Source organism: Choloepus didactylus, chromosome X (assembly GCF_015220235.1).
Source record: "Choloepus didactylus isolate mChoDid1 chromosome X, mChoDid1.pri, whole genome shotgun sequence".
In the NCBI taxonomy this organism is placed as follows: domain Eukaryota; kingdom Metazoa; phylum Chordata; class Mammalia; order Pilosa; family Megalonychidae; genus Choloepus; species Choloepus didactylus.
In genome coordinates this window covers 155,319,635-155,326,244 of record NC_051334.1, presented here as the reverse complement: position 1 = coordinate 155,326,244, position 6,610 = coordinate 155,319,635, and positions in this window count along the sequence as shown.

The following is a 6,610-nucleotide window of genomic DNA, read 5'->3' as shown; positions in this document are numbered from 1 at the left end:
TATCCCCCTTCTGGTCAAGAAGATGTTCTCTATCCCACAATGCTGGGTCCAGATTCCTCCCCAGGAGTCATATTCCATGTTTCCAGAGACATTTACTCCCCTGGGTATCAGATCCCATGTAGAGGGGAGGGCAGTGATTTCATCTGCCAAATTGGCTTAGCTATAGAGAAAGGGCCACATCTGAGCAACAAAGAGGCATTCAGGAGGAGACACTTAGGCATGAATTTAGGCAGGCCTAGCCTCTCCTTTACAGCAACTGTCTTGCTAAGGGCAAGTTTCCTGGTAGAGTGCTCAGCCCATCAAACCATTTGTCCCCTATGTCTGTGAACACATCAGCAACTATCGAGGTGGGAAGCCCAGCACTCTTGCATTCCCTACTAGTTCCTCAGCAGGCTCTGCATATTTTTTTTGTTTTTTCTAAATTAACTCTTTTTTTTATGTTAGCTATTAACTGTATCAAAAAATTTAAAAGAAAAACATACAGTAAGAAAACATTTCAAACAAACACTAATATAGCAACATTTCTATGAACTTGTTCCTACCATACACACTAGAAATTAACAAACCATAGTCATCCCTGGGCATTCCCAGAATGTTAAATTTACCCACTATTGCTTATCTGTTCCTATTGGGTTATCGTTCCCCATCCATTAATTGCTCTCTATCACTAGTTCCCCTACAATCTACATTATAAACCATTTGTTCTACATTTTTCAATGTTCATGTTAGTGGCAGCATGTAATATTTCCCTTTTTGTGCCTGGTTTATTTTGTTCAGCATTATGTCTTCAGGGTTCATCCATGTTCTCATATGTTTCACATCATTCCTTCTTACTGCCATGTAGTATTCCATTGTGTGTATATACCACATTTTATTTATCCACTCACCTCTTGAAGGACATTTGGGTTTTTTCAATCTCTTGGCAATTGTGAATAATTCTGCTGTGAACACTAGTGTGCAGACATGTTTGTGTCACTGCTTTCAGATCTTCTGGGTATATACTGAGAAGTGCAATTGCTGGATTGAAGGGTAAATCTATATCTAGTTTTCTAAGGAAGTGCCAGACTGACTTCCAGAGTGGCTGAACCATTATACAGTCCCACCAACAATGAATAAGTGTTCCAATTTCTCCACATCCTTTCCAACATTTGTAGTCTCCTGTTTCTTTAATGGCAACCATTCTAATTTTTTTGACATGGTATCTCATTGTGGTCTTAATTTGCATCTCTCTAAAAGCTAGTGAACTGAACATTTTTTCATGTGAGTCTTGGCCAGTTGTATTTCCTCTTCAGAGAACTATCTTTTCATATCTCTTGCCCATTTTATAATTGGGCTGTCTGTACTATTGCCATTGAGTTGTAGGATTTCTTTGTATATGCAGGATATCAGTCTTTTGTCAGATACATGGTTTCCAAAAATTTTTCCCATTGAGTTGGCTTCCTCTTCACCTTTTTGACAAATTCCTTTTAGGTACAGAAACTTCTCAGGTTGAGGAGTTCCCAATTATCTATTTTTTTCTTTTGTTGCTTGTGTTTTGGGTCTAATGTCTAGGAAGTGGCTGCCTAATAAAAGGTCTTGAAGATGTTTCCCTACATTATTTTCTAGGAGTTTTATGGTACTGTCTTTTATATAGAGGTCTTTGATCAACTTTGAGTTAATTTTTGTGTAGGGAGTGAGGTAGGGGTCCTCTTTCATTCTTTTGGATATGGATACCCAACTCTCCCAGCCCCATTTGTTCAAAAGACTGTTATATCCCAGTTCAGTGGCTTTGGGGGCCTTGTCAAAGATCAGTTGGCCAAAAGTCTGGTGTTCTATCTCTGAATTCTCAATTTAATTCCATTTATCAATATGTCTATCTTTGTGCCAGTACCATGCTCTTTTACTACTGTGGCTTTGTAATAAGCTTCAAAGTCAGAGAGTGTAAGTCCTCCCACTTCATTTTTTCTTTTCCAGAGTGTTTTTGCAGTTTGAGACATCTTCCCTTTCCAAATAAATTTGAAAACTAGCTTTTCCAAGTCTGCAAAATAGGTTGTTGGAATTTTGATTGGGATTGCATTCAATCTGTAGATGAGTTTGGGTAGATTTTACATCTTAATGACATTTAGCCCCCCATCCATGAACATGGAGTATTTTTTCCATCTTTTAAGGTCCCTTTCTATTTCTTTTAGTAGAGTTATGTAGTTTTCTTTGTATAGCTCTTTTATATCTTTGGTTAAGTTTATTCCTAGTACTTGAGTTTTTAGTTGCTTTTGAAAATGGTGTCTTTTTCTTGCATGTCTATTCAGTTTGTTCATTTCTAGCATATAGAAGCATTACTGATTATGTGCATTAATCTTGTATCCCACCACTTTGCTAAATTTGTTTATTATCTCTAGTAGCTGTATCATTGATTTCTCAGGGTTTTCCAAATACAAGACCATATCATCTGCAAATAATGACAGTTTTACTTCTTTCTTTCCAATTTGGATGCCTTTTATTTCTTTCTCTTGCTGAATTGCCCTGGCTAGTGCTTCTAGTACAATGTTGAATAACAGTGTTGACAGTGGACATACTTGTCTCATTCCTAATCTTAGAGGGAAGGCTTTCAGTCTCTCAACATTGAGTACTATGCTGTCTGTGGGTTTTTCATATATGCCCTTTATCATATTGAGGAAGTTTCCTTCAATTCCTGTCTTTTGAAGTGTTTTTATCAAAAAGGGATGTTGGATTTTGTCAAATGCTTTTTCAGCATCTATTGAGATGATCATTTGATTTTTCTCTTTTGATTTGTTAATGTGTTGTAATACATTGATTGATTTTCTTATGTTGAACCGCCGTTGCATGCCTGGAATGAATCCCACTTGGTAATGGTGTATGTTTTTTTTAATGTGACTTTGGATTTGATTTGCAAGGATTTTGTTGAGGCAGAGAAAGATGCTGGAGTGGTGAGCTGTGGGTTTTAGTTACTCCTCAAGGACTATAGGTAGAAAGCCAGGAACTGCATGGACTGGACACTGCAGAGCAATTTGACCTTTGGCATACTTCATACAACACTCACAAATGTGTGGAACACCTGAAATCAAAAAAAATCTCTAAGTTCTCATGGCAAGGGGACCTGTGCCCCTCCCTGGCAGGCTCAGTCCCATGGGAGGAGGGGCTGTTGTTGCTGGGAAACATGAGGGAAAACTGCCTTGCTGCTGTGATTGAAAATTCAGAGTGCTGATCAAAACTCCAAGCATAGATAGACTATAACCAGACACCGGAGAATCCTGGAGCCATCAGCACAGCAGAGAGGAGCTAGAGCTAGCAAAAACAGCAAAATAAAAACCCAAAAATAAAAGCAGAGAATTTTTGGAGTTCTGGTGAAGATAAAATGGAGAAGGGCAGGGCTCAAACAGTATCAGGCACATATGCAAATCCAGAGGGTGAGGTCCCTTGTCTGAAGAGTGGGTTTGTCTGCTTTCTTGATTTTTCCATAATGGCCCTAATCTCCTTGTCTCTTTGCATTTCAATAGCACATTAGATATGCAAGGAGGGCCCTCCTTTTCCTTTTCTTTTTCTACATTTTTTTTTATCTTTTTCTCTTTTTCTAAAACAGTTACTCTAAGAAAGCCTCAAAGACTTGCAGTTTGGGACCAGTCAAGAGCAGAGTGAAGATAGATCTGAGAGACAAAGCAATAAGTCTAGTTGCTGAGAAAATTCACTAAACAACATAACTTCCCAAGAAAAGGGGGGCTTCCCCTTACAGCCATCTACCCGGTGGGCTGGGAATGCTCCTGCCTGGTGCCAGTACCACAGCCCAGAGATGCCCAAACAACTCACTGTGATGGGAAGTGTTTCCAACAACATGCACACATGCCACAATATCAGGTGTGGACTATAGCCTTTTGCACACCTGCAGCTAATTGCCCTGGAGCTGGGAAGGTGGAGCTGTGTGAAAAGGGGGAAATTAACAAGCCCAATTCTGCCATCCTTTCAGCAGACTGGGAATGCCCCTACATAGCCCTGCAGCCCAGAACTTCCCTTGAGGGACAATATATATCTTTTAATTGGGGAGTTTAATCCATTTACATTCAACATTATTACTGTGAAGGCATTTCATGAATCAACCATCCTATCCTTTGGTTTATGTTTGTCAGATATAATTTTTCCCTCTCTCTTACTGTCCTTTAATGTACACATACTGATTCTCTTCAGTACTGAACATTTCTCCATCTCTCTCTCTCTTTCCATTGTTTCTCTGTTGGTAGTGCTCTCTTTAGCATCTCAAGTAGGGCAGATCTCTTGTTAGCAAATTCTCTCCACATTTGTTTGCCTATGAAAAATTTAAGCTCTCCCTCAAATTTGAAGGAGAGCTTTGCTGGATAAAGAATTTTCATTGGCAATTTTTCTTTGTCAGAATTTAAAATATGTCATGCCATTTCCTTCTTGCCTCCATGGTGGCTACTGAGTAGTCACCACTTAGTCTTATGCTGTTTCCTTTGTATGTGGTGAATTGCTTTTCTCTTGCTGCTTTCAGAACTTGCTCCTTTTCTTCAGTATTTGACAATCTGGTCAGAATATGTCTCAGATTGGGTTTCTTTGGATTTATTCTATTTGGAGTTCACTGGGTATTTATGATTTGTGTATTTATGGTGTTTAGAAGGTTAGGGAAGTTTTCCCCAATAATTTATTTGAATACTCTTCCTAGAACTTTGCCCTTCTCTTCCCCTTCTGGAACACCAATGACTCTTGTATTTGGAGGTTTTATATTATCTATTATATCCCTGAGGTCCATTTTGTTTTTTTCCCCCCATTCTTTCTTTTGTTCTTTCATTTTCCATTCTGTCATCCTCGAGGTCACTGATTCACTGTAGAACTTCCTCTAGTCTTGTACTATGAGCATCCAGAATCTTTTTAATTTGATTGACAGTTTCTTTTGTTTCCATAAAATTGTCTATTTTTTTTTACTCTTGCAGTTTCTTCTTTATGCTCTTCTAAGGTCTTCTTTATGTCCTTTACATCCTGTGCCATGCTCTCATTGTTTGTCTTTATTTCTGATTAATTGCTCAAAGTACTGTGTCTCCTCTGATCTTTTGATTTGGGTGTCTGGGTTTGGGTTATCCATATCATCTTTTTTTTCATAGGCTTTAAAATTTTCTGTTGTTTTTTGTCTCTTGACATTTTTTTAACTTGATAGGGTTCTTTTAGGATATGTAGACTGATTCAAACACTTATCTCTAATTTGTCAGATCTATAGCTTTGTGGAGTACACTTTAATCAGTGGGTCGCATGAACAAGCCACTTATTCCCCTCAATCCAGTTCTCCCCAATTTTTTCTTTGTGGTGAGTAGGGGTCTGAGTCTTGTGGTGGTCCAATTGGTGCACCAAGTTTGTATGTGTACTCTGTGCTGCCTGCCATTAATGTGGGGCTTGTGCCTGAGTGGTTAGTGAAGAAGGGTGGCTTTAATCATCAAATCTCCCATGTCTTCCTCGAGATTTAAAGCTGTTGCAATAGTCTAATCTTTCAGTTCAGTCTCACCACAGTTTGTCTCTGTCAATGACTCACAAGTCCTTGGTATTGGCGTATGGTCCCTGGTGCTTGCAAGTCGATCCCTCTTCCAAGCCATGCCCTCCTAGGCCTTCTGCTGAGGCAAGACTGTGCTACATCACAGGTGAGTACCATCCCCCAATGGAAGTTCTGGGCTGCAGGGCCTTTCTAACTACTACCCTGGAGGAGTAACTAAAACCCATACCTCATCACTCCACCGTCTTGCCTCTGCAATCCCTGGAATCCTTGAAAAGAGATCAGAGAGAGAAACTCAAGGAAGCTGAGTGAGACATTTTGGGGAGAAGCTAAAATATGTAATCCAGAGTCTGTCCCTGGGAGAAGCAAGGAGGTCCCACAGGGGCTCAGAGCCAACACAAACCCAGCTACTTAGAGATGCAGATAGAAATAAGTTTGGAGAGGATATATTAACAGATGAAAACCAGATTTTTCCCCAGAGAAGCTAAGTGATAACCCACAGATGGTTAAAGAGAAAGCCACTGGAATCAGAAGCTGAAAGCAATGCAACCCAGGAACAAAGGACCAACAGATGCCAGTCACATGCTATCACAGGTGATAGAGGTGTTCCAGATGCCATCCGCCTTTCTTAAGTGAAGTTATCCTCCTGTTTATTCCTTAAGTTGGACACTTTTACGGACTTGGATCTATAAATTCATTACCTAATAAATCCCCTTTTCAAAAGCCGATTCATTTCTGGTATATTGCATTTCAGCAGCTTTAGCAAACTATACAGGTTTTGATACCAGGAGTGGGGTGCTGTGATTTGCAAATACCAAAAATGCTAGAATGTCTTTTTAAGTGGACAAGGGGAAGCTTCTGGAAGAATTGTGAGGAGTTTGATAGAAAAGGCCTAGATTGCTTTGAATAGACTACTGGTAGAAATACAGACAATAAAGATAATTCTGATGAGGACTTAGAGAAAAATGATGAATGTATCATTGCAAACTGGAAGGAAGATGATACTTGTTTTAAAACATTAGAGAATTTGGCAAAATTGAGCCCTGATGTTGGATGGAAGGCAGAATTTAAAAGTGATGAGCTGGGCTACTTAGCTGAAGAGATCTCCAAATTAAATGTGGAAAA